The 15,416-nt window shown below is 45.5% G+C and overlaps 1 protein-coding gene across 4 annotated transcripts in view; it reads right to left on the bottom strand.

Annotated features, from left to right (window-relative positions):
* Nucleotides 1–15,416, bottom strand: part of FBXO27 (F-box protein 27) — a 104,221-nt gene that overhangs the window by 1,051 nt on the left and 87,754 nt on the right. The gene's annotated exons all lie outside the window — the stretch shown is intronic.

Genomic DNA, 15,416 nt, shown 5'->3' with positions numbered 1-15,416 from the left:
ACCTATATAGGTAAAGAGGGGAGTTTTGGACTGGAATGTGTTTTAATTATAATAAACAAACATTTATTTGTTTATTCCATCACTTTAAATACAGTCCATCAGTGGACACTGAAATGGCACATTTGTGCTTAGCATTACAATGAATCTCCAAAGACATGATAATCCTGTACCCTTACCCAGTGAATTCAGAGGGCTTAGAATCATAGGGTGGAAGATGCCCAAGGCCATCCAGTCCAATCCCTTGCCATGCAGGAAATCTAAATCAAAGCACCCTGACAGATGGCCATCCAGCCTCTGTTAAAGACCTCCAAGGAAGGAGACTCCATGACACCCGAGGAGTTTGTTCCACTGTCGAACAGCCCTTACTGTCAGGAAGTCTTCTTAATGTTGAGGTGGAATCTCTTTTCCTGTAGTTTATCCTTGCTCCAGGTCCAGTTTCTGGAGCATCAGAAACAAGCTTGCTCCCTCCTCAATGTGACATCCCTTCAAGTATTTAAACAGGGCTATCATATCACCTCTTAACCTTCTCTTCTCCAGGCTAAAACATCCCAACTCCCCAAGTTGTTCCTCATAGGCTCATGGTTTCCAGACCCTTCACCATTCAGTCGCCCTTCTTTGGACACGCTCCAGTTTCTCAATGTCCTTTTGAATTGTGGTGCCCAGAACTGGACACAGTATTCCAGGTGAGTCCTGACCAGAGCAGAATCGAGTGACACTATTACTTGCCTTGATCTAGACACTATACTTTTATTGATGCAACTTGTTGTAATGCTATATAGCAAATGTGGAAAAACTGCAATATTTTTTTTAAAAAGCTATTTTTTTAACAGATAAAACTATCTCTCTTGGAATCTCTCGGTCCTCTGGCGCAACTCTATGGTCAACATCTGCCAGATGGTGGACCATAGTATTGCATGCAGAACTGCATCTACAAATGCCGAGAGAGGTTGTTCTCTTTAAGTCCTCCAGTGCAACCTTCTCATGGAAGTTGGCCATAGAGTCAAGCTGGAGGACCTTGCGATTCCTAGAGAGAAACATATTCATCAAATCCGCGAATAATCAAATCCGCAAAAGTCGAAGCTGCAAATATGGCGGGCCAACCGTCTAAATCTTAGGAAAAATCAAATCAAATAGAGAGGATTTATTTATTTTAAATAAATATTTATTTATTAAATGGTTGTATGTCTTTTAAATGATTTTATACTGTTTAATGTGGGCTTTAAATTGCTTTTGAATTTTATTGTTAAGGTTTTTAATGAGCTTTCTTTGGGCATTGCCTTGGTCTGACTCTGGGGAGAGAGGCGGCATACAATGAAATACATAATAAATGTATGCTGGGAGAATGTCCGAGATGAGGAGGGACAAAGCTTAACTAACTGAGGGCCTGTCCCACACTGTAGCAAAGATCTGCGATCTCTTGCTACAGAAAACCTTGCTATTGTTCTCGGGGCTTTCTGGAAAGGGTTTTCAGTCTGCCCAGATCTCTCCCAGCCAGCAGCGATGGGAGAGATCTCAATGTCAGGGCCAACTAGAGATCTCTTCTGTGTCCCAAAGGGAATCCCGGCACATAACAAGAGCGGACTAGATTTTGAAGATTGTAGTGGCAAAGAGGACCTGTTGATATTGGAATCGCCACCGCGGGATTGGATCGGTCAACTGCAAAAATAGCAATGACAGAAGTCCGGTCTGCTGCAGAAGGCTGACTTGGATTTTGTAAATGTACCCACAGTCTCGCGGGCACACCACTGCGGAGAAGGGAGGATATCTTTGGTGACGATTGAGACAGACGAGCAAAGAACTAACAGGTTATAGAAAGATGGAAGTTTCCTGAAGGCATTAGAGCAAGGTGTTCTGAACTTTGTTCCCAATTGTTCATCCAACAGCAAAACAAAACAGTCAACTTTCACATCAATGCAAACATTCATACATACCTTATCCACGGATTTTTTTTATCCATGGATTCAAGCATCCACAGCTTGAAATATTCCAAAAAAGTGTAAATTCCAAATAGCAAACATTGATTTTCCATTTTATATCAGGAACACCATGTGGCTATGCCATTGTCTTCATGAGATTTGAACATCCACGGATTTTTTTTATCCACAGGGGATCCGGAATCAAACCCCAGCGGTAACAAGGATCTACGTTCCTCTCTTAATTATCTAGTTATAAGTTGAAACTATACACTAAGCTATCTTTAAATATACTTAAAAACCACAGATGGCAGTCAGGTAGTTGTTTGAAAAGCCTGACTCAAAATACCCCAATTCAAAACAGCAATGGGAACTAGGAACAAGGAAAGTCTGCGTCAAATACCCTGAAAATATCAGTGGGAACTAGCGCATGGCTAAAGAAAACTGGATGCATATGTTCATAAAAAGACAGGCTTTGTAGTGAGAACGATGAGTCGTGAATTGAATTCTCCATTCGGAGCGGACTCAAATCATGATTTGGGTAAAATCCCAGTGGAAATGACTCTCTCCGCTTTTGCGTAAACTGATAGAAACGGAGATGAAGAGCAGTAGAACTCACCAATCAGAAATAAAAATATCAGGTTGGTAGGTGTCCAAGAGTTCTTCCCAGAAGCCTTCCTTCAGCAATCAATCACTGAGATTTTGCGCACCACCTTTGGGACAGAAGGCAAAAACTGTTAAGTTAGCAAACCTTGTAGGCCTATGCACGCTGTTTGTGCGTTTGAGACTCCCGTTTGTTTTTTGTTTTTTGTTCAGAGGGGGTTGACTTGCCTTCCTCTGAGGCAAGGAGAGTGTGACTTGCCCAAGTCACCCAGTGGGTTTTATGGCTGATAGGGATTTGAACCCTGGTCTCCAGAGTCAGTCCCATGCTCAAACCAACTACACCATGCTGGGTCTACAGGTAACACTCTTTCAAACATTTTTGCAATGACTTAGGTGTGCCACAGACCGCTTTAAAGGACGGTCTGGCGGCAGTGCCGTTTGTGCCACCAGCAAGCCGCAGCTGATATACGGCACGGCTTGGCGGCGGCAAGAAAAGCCACAAAAGCGGCTTCTTTTGCGGTCCAGTGACGCCAGTGCGCCATTGACACACTCACGACGTCACCGGGGCGCTGCAAAGTGCGACGCTAGGCGTCCTTACATCAAAATGGCGGTGCCCGTGTGAACAGTGCGCCACCATTTGTACATATTCTGTACTACTAGGGTTGGGGCGTCTAAAAGACGCCCACAGCCAACCCTAGTAGTACAGAGTATATACTTGGGTGCTGTCTGTACGGGCCATAGATCCAATCACACTGCAAAAGAATAATCCAGTTTGAGGCCATTTTAATAGCCCTGGTTCAATGCTAGGGAATTCTGGAACTGTAGTTTTGTGAGGCATTTAGCCTTCTCTGTCAGAGAGTCTGGTGCCACAGTAAACTACAGTTCCCCAGCATTCCACAGCACTGAGTCAAGGCAGTTTAAAGCGGGTGTCAAACTGGATTATTTCTGCAGTGTGTTTTTGACCTAAGATTACTATCGTTGCTGCTAAATCCCATGGATGCAGTGTGGGACTGGCTGTTGTTCAGCTTTCGTCTGCCAATTTGATTACTCTGCTTTAGAAATCCAGCACTCCTCACACATTCCCAGCCAAAACAACATGTTCATATCACCAAGCTCTGTATCAGTTCTGGAAAAAGAAACACCTCCAAGGCTTAGGGATAAATCAAGTGGGTGCTGTAAAGCAAAACTCAGCATGGATTCTCAAGCGATAAGGACATTAAAGTGACAATGAATCATCTGGAAAAACCTTTCACAACTACAGAAATGAAGAGACAAAGCAGCCTGGGCCTCAGCTCCTTCCACGTGGCCCCTGTTGTCTTCCACTTTCCACTTATCACCTCCATGCTGGACCTCCCAGTGTCGAACGCTCTGTGGACACAACCCAAAGGATGTCAGGAATAACAGCGCATAGTGAGAGAGTATGTTCAGGGAGAAGGTGACAGCTGATTTAAATCCAAGTATTTTCTGGTTAATATATGATTTGGTCTGTATTTTGTTGACATTATGCTGCGGATCAGGACTATGGAGCATCTACACGCAGAAACAATCAGCTTGACACCACTTTATGTGCTGTTGCTCCATCCTAGAGATCCTGAGATTGTAGTTTAACAAAATCTGTAGTCTTCTCTGCCAAAGAGTACTGGTGCCTCCCAAGACAACAAATCCCAGGACCTTAGGATGGAGCCATAGCAGTTAGAGTGGTATGAAACTGCTTTGATTCTGCAGTGGGTCTAGGCACTCCACCTTGATATCATGATGCATGAGAGACAGAAAGACTGACAGTCCAGCTAACCACTAAATGTTTGCTTGTGGAATTCCATCTCTAAAGGTCAGAGATGGTCACCTTTCCCCTCCCAGCCATTGACTGTCCAGCTGCCTCACCTTTTCCGCAGGGGTTCTTGATGAGATTCCTCCCAAAGGGTTGCAGGACACCGACTCGGCACCAATCCATTGGGGGACAATGCTTGGCTGCTCCAGGGTGGCCTTCTTAGAGGGGTCTCGCTCCCATTGAAGCTGTCCAGATGGTGGGTCTATCAATGAGGTCTCCCACTTGCGGCACACAAGCGGCCAGCGCCTCACCAGGGTCCGGCTTGGCACCCAGCTCAGGATCAGCCCAGCATTCATCGGAAGCAGTTTCAAATCCTCCATGGCTGGATTTCCATTTTGCATGGGAGATCCACCGATATCTCTTGCTCTTTACTGGCCCCATGCCTGTGCTCACTTGGTGGTCATGTGTCTGGAAGGGAGGAAGGAAAATTTTTTTGTGATAGTCATTTTGGAATAGAGATTTGTTCGTTTGCCACTGGTTCCCTGGTGGGGCGGTTTTCCTCTGGAGTACCATTTCCTATGGTGTCAACCCAGTGGGAAACTCATGCTGTTTGCACACCCACCTGTCTTGCATTTCTCCCAGCCGGGCCAATGGTCCTCCAGGCGTATGCATGCCCTATTAAGAGAGGAAACTCCTATAAGCCCTCGAGATATGCATGTCTTCATATATTAAGATGGAAACTCATATAACCTCAGGATATGATGTCTAATATATTAATGGGAAATCCTAAAGACCACACATAGTATCCTGGTTAGGAGAGGATGGGCATTGTAGGCCAGCAACATACCTATAATGGCACACACTCTCAGCTCCAGAAGACCCCATGATAGGTTTGCCTTAAGGTCTTGATTAAGAGTTCCTGCATGGCAGAATGGGGTTGGACTGGACTTCTGGTCTCTTCCAATCTACGATTCTATGAGTCTACGATTCTAACCTGCCCTATGAAACAACAACACTTCAGCTTACTTTCTCTCTATCACACACACACACACAGGTCCTAAACATCTAGAGGACAAAAGCATTTACCATGTGGGGAAATGTCACTTACCTCTTTTCTCCTCTGGTGGGTCTAAGTCTAGGGTTTGACGTACGATGGAGGAAGCATGGAGGCCTAGCTGTCCAGCTGAGTACAAGCCGGAAATAAAAGGCAGCTCAGTTTTTCCTGCTCGGCTAAACAGGCAACACCCACCTTCAGACTGGAGCATGGGCAGATATGCGCCAAACAGCAGCATAATAGAGGAACATAATCTTTTTGAGCTGAGAAAAAGCAGAGCAGGATTACGGCACCCGTTGCTTTCTTTTCCACAGCAAGGCTGTGGAATCCAAAGGTACAGCCGTTGGAAACAGCATGCAAAGGGATCCTGTAGCACATTGTAGTTACATATCCCAGAGAAAGGCTTGGCAGTGTGTTTATTCTTCCCTAAGAAAAAGGCAGCATGGCTGTGAAAGAAGCTGGGACAAAAACTGAGCACAGAGCCAGCTTAGCAATGGGGGTAATTCATACACTGTGATATATAGTTCAAATGGTGCCAACAGCGATCGCTGTCTTCATTTTTTTAATTAACCTGTTTTAATCTGTATTATGTTTGATTCACATGTGTTATATTTTGATTGTATTTGCTTTTAGTGTCATGAGTGGCTTTTTTTTCCTTTTGGCAGAAAGGCAGGTTGCGACACGCTTTTGCTGCATTTAATGCTTTTAAAAGTCTGGTTCAGTTTTCTTGTCTGTTCTTTGGTACAGAGCGTCAGTCTTGAGTTTCTTTGAATTGCACGAGCAAAGGATGGGTTTTGATGTTTAAAAAAACCTAACTAAATAATAATAATAATAATAATAAGTAAATGATGTCCTCTGTGTGGAAGGATTTCTCTCCTTTCAAGGGTGTTCTTTGAAATGGGGCAAATGAGGGCATTGGCTCTCCAAATAAACATTCTTCCCCTTCCCATGAAAGTTGTCTTACAGTCCCCAATTTCCTAGCTTTGAAGAAGGACGACATTGAAAATTGACCCAAAAGTGGTCACTGGGAGTCTAGGGTTCAAATCCCTGCTCAGCTATGGAGAGTTGGGACCACTGAATGACCTTAAGCAACTCACCTCTCTCAGCCTCAGAGAAGGTAAAGACAACCCTCCTCTGAACAATCTTGCCAAAAAACCCCGTGATAGGATGGCCTGGGGTCACCATATGTTTAAATGACTTGACATATGTCATTAAATGAAAACCCAGTGAGGGAACCTTGCATCATCATCATCATCATCATCACCATCCTCACCACCACCACAGTCATGTTTATTTTATATAGCGCCATAAAAGTTACATGGCACGTCACAGACATCATCAGTTCGACCTTAAAACCTACCAAAGAGGACAATCTAAAAATCAAAAGTGTAAAACTTTACATAAATGAGAAAAAACACCTTGAATCTTTTCAAGAGTGCATCTGTACTGTAGAAATATGCGGTTTGATGCCACTCGTAGCTCCATCCTAGTATAACATACATCCAAATTTATGTTTCAGTCGGTTGAGAACTTACCTGTTCCACTTCTCAGGTTTTTGCAGCTTAGATAGGCGTTAGTGTCTGTTTTATAGGGTGGGGAGAGTTGAGTTTCAGGTCTCAAAGCCCAAGCTAAATACAGTGAAGGGAAAACCAGTCCTTTTGTTTGTAGAAGCTGTTTTCCACTTCTCAAATTGAAAATGCAACCAAAGACCTTCCCTTCCCAGTGAATGCCATGGTCGACTCTCCTAACTGGGCTGTTCTTTCATTTTCAACATATCTCCCTAAGTCCATGCCCTCCGATATTTCAGAATTGAAAGTGGGACATGCATGATCAAGCAGCATCAGAGTGAGATCAAGATGACAGAGATGATGGAGGAGGAAGAACAGACAAGCAGAAGGGATCAGCCCTTGCTCTCATTCCCTTTGTTTTGTTTATGTGGGAAGCCTTGGCAAACCTCCTCCGAACAATCCTTGCCAAGAAAAGTTCCAGACAGTTCACACATAAGTCAGAAACCATTTGAAGGCATGCAACAACACAACAGTTCCTTTGGTCGTTTTCTGACTTATGGCGAACCCTAAGATGGACCTTTCCTGGGGTTTTCTTGCCCGGTTTGTTTCCCATTGCCCTCTCTTGAGGCTGAGAGAGTGTGGCTTGCTCAAGGGAAAGGGGGTCTTTCATCTACCGCATTGCTTGTATTGGTCTTTTTTAATACAGGTTGTTTTTTCCCTTGCCCAAAATGCCTGGGATCAGAAGTGTTTTTTTTTTGGATTTTGGGATACCTGGCTCCATGGCCAACTAGTGATTCGAACCCTGGCCTCTGTAATCCAACACTCAAATCATTACAGGCATATGGTTTTCTTGAAATACCCCCCCCTAAAAAAAATCCCAAAAGCAAACCTTGTTTGCCATTTTCTATAAGCCACCCATTTCACTACTTCATTGTATTAATGGGGATCGGAGCTCGAGATACCAAAGGCCCAGCTGCAAAGAATGGTTGCATTTCCAAAACTAATAGGCAGAATAATAATTGTCACCCACTTCGTCTGATGTATCTTATAATTAAACCAATTGGATGTATCTTGTTAACCACTTTCTCTGATAATTGTGAAAGTTGGACAGTGACCAGCTGATAGGAACTCAATTGAAATCTGGTGCCATAGGACAATGGACTGCTAAAAGATAAATGAATGGAGAAGAGAAAATCAAGCCTGAACTTTCCCAAGAAGACAAATGATTCATTAGGTGATTGCACTTTGGACAGAACAAGACAGGACTTTGGTATTTGGTGGGGTTTATGTCCATGATTCTGAAGTGGTAAACAATCCATGCTCCATTAACGTAACAATGGTTTAATAAAATGGAGTGCCATATATAAATAGCAAAATCAAGGTTTGCTTTTGGGAATCTATGTTTTTTAAATTAGGTTCAATCTGTGGATGGCTGAATCTGTGGATATAGAGAGCACCGTCAAGTCTCTCCGACTTATGGCGACCTAAGGGGAACGATGGTGGGGTTTTCTGGCATCATTTGTTCAGAGGAGTTTCTCACCACTGCCTCCACTGAGCTGAGAGAGTGTGACTTGCCCAGGTCACTCACTGGGTTTCTAGTAGTCCAGAGATGGTACTTGCCCAGCTTCTGCTTACCTTTCTTTTTTGTTTGGTTTTTCTGGCCATGAAGTTGTCGCTCAAGTCATTCCTAGGATTGCAGCTCCCAAAACCCCTGGCGGACATCTGGAAAGTGTTGGGCAGAAAAGAGTTTCCCAGCCTGGTTACCATTTGGATCTGTTGGCAGAATTCCCATGGCAACAGGAAAAGTAGATAGAATCCTAGAGGTAGAAGGGAACCTCCAAGGGCCCGCAGTCCAACTCCCTTCTGCCATGCAGGAACTCACCATCAAAGCACCCCAGACAGATGGCCATCCAACCTCGTTTTCAAAAGCCTCCAAGAAGGAGACTCCAGCACTCTCTGAGACAATGCTTCCGCTGTCGACAGCTCTTGCAATAAAGAGGTTCTTCCTAACATTTAGGTGGAACCTCTTTTCCTGCAGCTTGCATCCATTGCTCTGTGTCCTGTTCTCTGGATCAGCAGAAAACAAGTTGATCCACTCAATATCAATATGACACCCCTGTGTATATTTAAACAGGGCTATCATGTCACCTCTTAACCTTCCCTTCTCCAAGCTAAACATACTGGGCTCTCAAGCCTTCCACAGGGCTTTGTGGTTTCCAGACCTTTCAACATTTTGGTCACCTTCCTCTGGACACACTCCAGCTTTCAATATCCTTCTGAATTGTGGTGACCAGAACAGCACACGGTATTTGGGTAATGTCTGATGAAAGCAGAAAAAGTGCCCTATTACTTCCTCGATCTGGTCAATCTTCCTATTGATGCAGCCTAGAATTGCGTTGACTCTTTTAACTCTCTGACCCGGACATGCTGTCCTCCCAGCCCCAGACTCCTGAGACGGAAAACCGTGTGTCAACAGATTACAACACTGCAACCCGGGACTTATTGAAGAAGCCTGGAGCAACACTGCCTGCTTGTCCATTTCTCCTCTGCTTGGAGTCTAGCTCACATCAGAAAGGGTTCGACAGCACTGAGAGAGAGAGAGAGAAAGACATATCAAGGAGGGCATGAATAAGATGGAGACACTGGTTTGTTATGGTTTCTTCCTCTGCCCTCCACTGGGATGCAAAGGTTTACATTCCACCAACCTGAGCAGGTGCATCTCTCTTATCCAGGTGAGTTTCACAGCCATTGAGTCTCAACAAGATTGGGATGGGTTTGCGTGAAGCAGCCTGGTGTATTCTAGCCCTGGAGTTCCCTGATGCCCCCCAGTACCTTGAGTCCTCCATTGCAATGCTGGGCAGCTGTTTTGCACACAGGTCCACGTTCCACCCGGGCAACAGCAAGGCCTCACTATTACTTCTGACATTCCTTCAGTCTCATTCAGCTGCTCTTACTTCTGCAGGGGAACCAACCTCCATGACGGTTACCTGGACGACTTTGACAGAGCCAAGTCCTTGTTTCTTTGGCCAGGACCAGGAGAGGCCTTCAGCCACATGGCCAAAGGAAGCGCCACACGGTTTGTGGATGGAGGGAAGCTAGGCCGCGCCATGTTCATCCACAGAGCACCCTCCGTGGCCTGTGCCTGGACAGCGCTATGGTAGGGGCGGATGCTCTGCCTCACATTGCTTGGACCTGCCCCCCCTGATTTGGGACTCACCAAGTCAAAGGTGGTATGGAGGCATCTGCATGCAAAGACACCCTCTTTTCACCCTTGGGGATCCCTCCTCTCTTTCTATACAGCTATACAGCTCTTGTTCACAAAGAGCAGAGCTTCCTCTAGTGGTAGAATTCAAACATATAGCCATGTATAGTTTAGGTGTTAGTCTGCAAAAGCAGTATTAAAGAATCTGTGTAGCACCTTTGAGACTAGCTGAAAGAAAGAAGTTGGCAGCAGGAGCTTTCCTCAGATCCTTTAGTGCATCTAAGAGTAGACTGTAAGGTCCAAAACACACTGCAGAAATAATCCAGTTTGAGACCACTTTAACTGGCCCTTGTTCAGTGCTAGGGAATGCTAGGACTGGAGTTTTTGTGAGTCTTGCTGGCTTTCTCTGTCAGGAGCTCTGGTGCCAGATTAAATTACACGTTCCCAGTTCTCTCGTAATGAGCCAGGGAAGTTAAGTGGTCTCAAACTGGATTATTTCTGCAGTGTGGTTTTGCACCTTGAGTCTAGTAAAGTCCTGCTGCCAATGTTCTTTCTTTCAGTTAGTCTCAAAGGTGGCTACAAGGTGTCTCTACATCCACGAAAAAAAGTTGTGGTTTTTGGAATTTTCAGATTATGGATAGGAGGAGTCTCTTTTTAACACTTTTAGAATTTTTAAATAGTTTTTCTATGTTGACCGTTGTCATATTGATGGATTTTTAAACTGTTGTTGGTGTAGCTGTACCTGTTTGAAGCCACCTTGGTCCCGCTTGGGAATTCTGGGAAAGCGGGCGCTAGTCACTTCATAATTTCTTTCATACATATTTCTTTGCCGCCTATCGTTGTGGTGCGTGAGCAGGGCTGGAGTCGACCCACCTTTCCGGGCCTTGCTGAACACAACCACCGGAGCCCCCGCGTGCCGTTTTCGGGGACATGGGTTTGCTGAACCCGCCAGTCCTTGCCTCGGTTGCAGCGGGAGACAACATTGGGATTGTATGACATGGGGCTTCATGTGGGTTACGATCCACAGTGTCGGGGGCTTTGACTGATAGTCCCCCAAATGGCTGTCCTTTAAATCCTACCTACTTGGAGGAGATGGAGTGATCATCCCTCCCCTAGTTTGAATCTGATCTCTCTTTTTCTTTGCAGGGATTTTTTGCTTACGACTTTGACACGGTAAGATGTGGGAAGTCAGCTAGATTTGGGAAACAAAAATATTTAAATATCAAAAATATCAAAGCTAAACCTGTTGGGGTCTACGCTTTAAATTAGCAGAGTGGCAGAAACGTGTTCTTCTCTAACTATGCTTCTTCAAGAACTGAGACTGACTTAAAAAAAACACACAAGCAGCTTGCAGTTTAAAGAAAAGTTTACTAATGGGTTACATATGCATAGAGGCGTTGTACCTAACCCACGCTGGTCACTGTTTTGTGAGCCATCTTGGGTTCCAGGAGGATAGTGTCAGGATAATAAATTAGGGGGATACGACCGGCACTTTGTGCCGGCCTGTGGGCAGAGTAACGGCGTAGCATCCGCATGCTCGATGACGTGATCCCGCCCCTATGGCTCCATTTTGATATGCCATGATGCCCACTGTGGTGGCGCACCCAAGCGATCGGCATGCCTATGACACCCCTTCCAAGGAGCTGCTTGGGCGGCTTCTTTTGCTCCTTCAGGGAGCGGATTTGTGCGCTGCATGCAGTTGCTGTGGCACCGACTGGGGCTAAAAGGGGCAGTCTGCATGCCACCCATCTGTATAGCACCATAGTGAGTTATTTTCTGGACGCATTTTAAGTTAGTATTGTTGTCTCCATTAAAGTCTAAGACCTGATGAGGTTCTTCTCTGTCTCCCTAAGGTAGGCGGGGACAAAGCAATGAGGTTTTGTGGTGGGGTCTTTTTTTTTCTGTGCCTTCTGCAGGAGTCTGGTTTCTCCCCTCCTGCTGTCTTAGCGAATAGCTCTTGTTGAGAGATGCTTCATGAGGAAAATCGAAGCTGTGGCAGCTTGTTCATATATGACTTGCCCAGGGAACCATGAGGAGAATAGTAAGTAGTAAGATAGACCAACCATGATGAATATCTGGAAAAGCCATTTTGGCTATACTATGTACAACCAAACTACACAAATGTATTTTGTATATTTTGTTGGCCAAATAAAGGTACTACTGGCTTTGTGGTGTTGGATGTTATTGTACTTTGCTATAGGGCCAGCGTGGCTACCCTCAATATGTTTGTTTCTGGAGATGATGTTAACTGACTTTAAGATTATGGACTGGAACCGTTGTTCTTCAAAGATTAATTCATAGCCCCAAAGAGCCTCCAGCAGTCAGATTTTTTGCTAGTGTGGTCCTGTTGATGGTTGTTGGGGGGTTATTGGGGAATGGAATTTCTGTTGAGTTCAACATTGCGGACAGAAAGCCTGATATTTTGCGACTGAGCGATGGTGGGACAGTTGTGGTTTATTTTCACTGGCTTTGAGCATGAGCAGGAATCCTATGACTGACCGAGCAATCCTATCTGGTAAGTCCAGTGACGAAGAGCGGAAAGGAATCTTCTTCTCAATTTTTAAAGCCTTCATCAATAAAAAACCAACTGACAGGCACACAGAGGGAAACATGCATATCTTTTTCTGTCTCTGCTGACATCGAAGCACTTTTGTTCTGCTCCGATTGTAAAAGCACGAAAGGTGGAAAAAATTCCCTTTTGCCAAACAGTTTATTTCCAGCTTGGCAAAGGGACACTTTTGGCAATCCTCTCCACTACTGTTTACGACTGGACGAGAACGAAGTGCTTCAACAGCATGCAGATGACGGAAAGAGAAACATGCTCTTTCATTTGCCTGCTGGGGTTGTTTTTTTAATAAGGTTCCAGAGCTTGGAAAAGTTCTCTTTCAGATGACGACACCCTAAGTTGTCATTCAAAACAGCAACATTTCCCGGCTTGCATTCTAGGTTCTTGTTTATGTAAAAATAATACGTGTAACTGTTGCAAATGTCCTTTGCCTACAGCCCACTTCTGCTTAACTGTCTCCCTTGCTCTTCTCTCAAGTAACTCTCCAACTACCGCAACGTTTCAGCATGCCTGGAAACACAGAGATCCTCTGGTACAGGTGAGTACCTTCTGGCCCAGAAATCCTGGGTTTTATGATTGATGATGTGATATTAGTTAACGTGCATTTCAAGGTGATCAACTTTTTAAAAGTCTCCACCTGGTTTGCATACCTCCTCCCTGGTTGTTGACTGCCCGCCTTTCCTCTCCAGCTTGGGACATTGGTCCTGCTCACATCATCTCCGTTCGCTCTACCGAGGTGTACTTCTACTGTGGAAGATGGCGGAGCTTGTAGCCAGCAGGTGTCCAGTGGCTGGAGCGGATTTTACAGGCAAGGATGTGGGACCTGGTCATGGGCAGATTCAGTAGAGGCTGGTGGACTGTGCATCCTTGCCCTGGAGTAATTCATGTAGCTATTCCATGCACTGTCCCTAAACTAAAGGGGGAGATTCTCTCTGGGTTTGTGGTGTGCGTTTTGTATTTTTTGCTGCTACACTCTGCTGCCAGCCAGCCTTTTCTCTCGTCTTTGGTGGCAGTTCTTTGTTCAGCCTGTGTTGGTTAGTTGTCCTACCTTTGTCCGTTTCCACAACTTCAAGTTCATTTCCAACTCATCAGAGATGTGAACCTTTGTCTCCTCCAGAGTCCTAGTCCATCTCTCGAAAGAGAAATCCACACACCCTCTGCACCTCTGCGAGATTTTGTTGGACTCGGCAAATGTCCAGCAAACCCATTAGTGAGGAAGTATTGGTGAGCCGTTGTAGTCCAACATCAGGGGGATGTGTGAAAACCAGATCTTTTTATCCAGTGGCATATGCACAAACCTCATGCAATTATGCCTACGCTGAAATTTGGCCAAGGGCCAAAACACTGCAGATGATGATATCCCTCACGTTTGAGGCACCCACTTTTACTGCCAGCGCCTGCCGCGGCTCGGTGCCCTGAGAATGGTTGGTTTGTGGGTGGCACCAGAGCTCCGCTGATTGAAAAGGCTAAACTGTAGAAAACTACAATCCTCAGAATTTTCCTCCTCCTTAGGCGTTGAACTGAGGACAGTTAAAGTGAGGTGTAAACTCGGATTCTTTGCTACAGTGGTGGTTTGGCCCAGTTGTGGCCCTGGTTAATTTTCTCTGTTTCTTTGTTCTCTTTTTTATTTTTAATATAGTCTTTATTGAGTTTTTAAATTAAAATTATTTCCTTCCTGGTTTTAAAAAACATTAATGCTAGCGCATAGTGATGACATCAAGAGTGACGTCATAAAACGGCGTCGAACAGCTCCTAGCGGTTGCTTCAGCGACCCTTTCTCGCTTCGGCTGGAACAAAAAGCCCGTTGCCGGCCTCCGATTGGATTCTCTAAATTGCCACTCAAAACCAATTAGCCAATCGCTTTTTCAAGCTTGGAGGGCGGGACTAGTCAACCTCCAATAGTGTGCGAGGGAAAGACAGAATATTTGCATAGTCTTTTGAGACCCCTTTTGAGGCCGAAGGGGTAAGAAGTATCCACACCCAATTGTGGGCGGCCCTAGGATTCATCCAGCCAATAGGAGTTCTCAAGAGGTGGGCATTAATTCCTCTAGTTTCTGTGATTGGTCAGAATTCTGAAATTGTCGTCCAATGAATGAGAGGCTTGGCTGATCCGCAGTCGGGAACGAAGAAGAGGCGGGGTTTACACCAAAGGAACCAATAGGATTTAAGGACAGTCAGAAGTGACATCTTAATAAACCAATGGCGTTCGCCCCGCCCCTGCAAGGCGTCGCTGCGAACTCTGCGTCCCCTTTAGAAGAGAAGCCGGGAGCTAAGATGGCGGCCGCCGACGGAGATGACTCGCTGTACCCAATTGCCGTGCTGATCGACGAGCTACGGAACGAGGACGTTCAGGTAGGGATCGGTTTCTGGGAGGGAGCTGCAGCGGCGACGGAGGGGTTCTCGAGGCCCCTGGAGGCTACGGAGGCAAGGCCCCGGCACAGTAACCAATCAGCGGCTCTGTTTCATTTGAGGAACCCGGGTGAGAGGAATCAGAAACGGAGCCGGATTGGCTGTAAGGATCCTCATGGAGAGGAGGGTGTTGGCGAATGAGAGCGTCCGTATCATCCGCCGCAGTCCTTTCGCAGGATGTAAACGGTCAAGTGATTGGCTGAGCAGGAGAGAATGGAAGCTTGTGATTGGTCCAGGCCTCGCCTAATTTACTATAGGCAGGCTTCTTATCCAATTAGAGGGAAGGGGCTGGGGCAGTTCCCTGGTCCTGACTGGCTACATCCGCACTGCAGAAATAATCCAGTTTGACGCTGCTTTTAACTTCCATGGCTCCATGCTATGGAATTCTGGGAT

The sequence above is a fragment of the Sceloporus undulatus genome, chromosome 9, assembly GCF_019175285.1.
Source record: "Sceloporus undulatus isolate JIND9_A2432 ecotype Alabama chromosome 9, SceUnd_v1.1, whole genome shotgun sequence".
NCBI lineage: Eukaryota > Metazoa > Chordata > Lepidosauria > Squamata > Phrynosomatidae > Sceloporus > Sceloporus undulatus.
The sequence above is the reverse complement of the archived record's forward strand: the minus strand, read 5'-3'. Positions and strand labels throughout refer to the sequence as shown.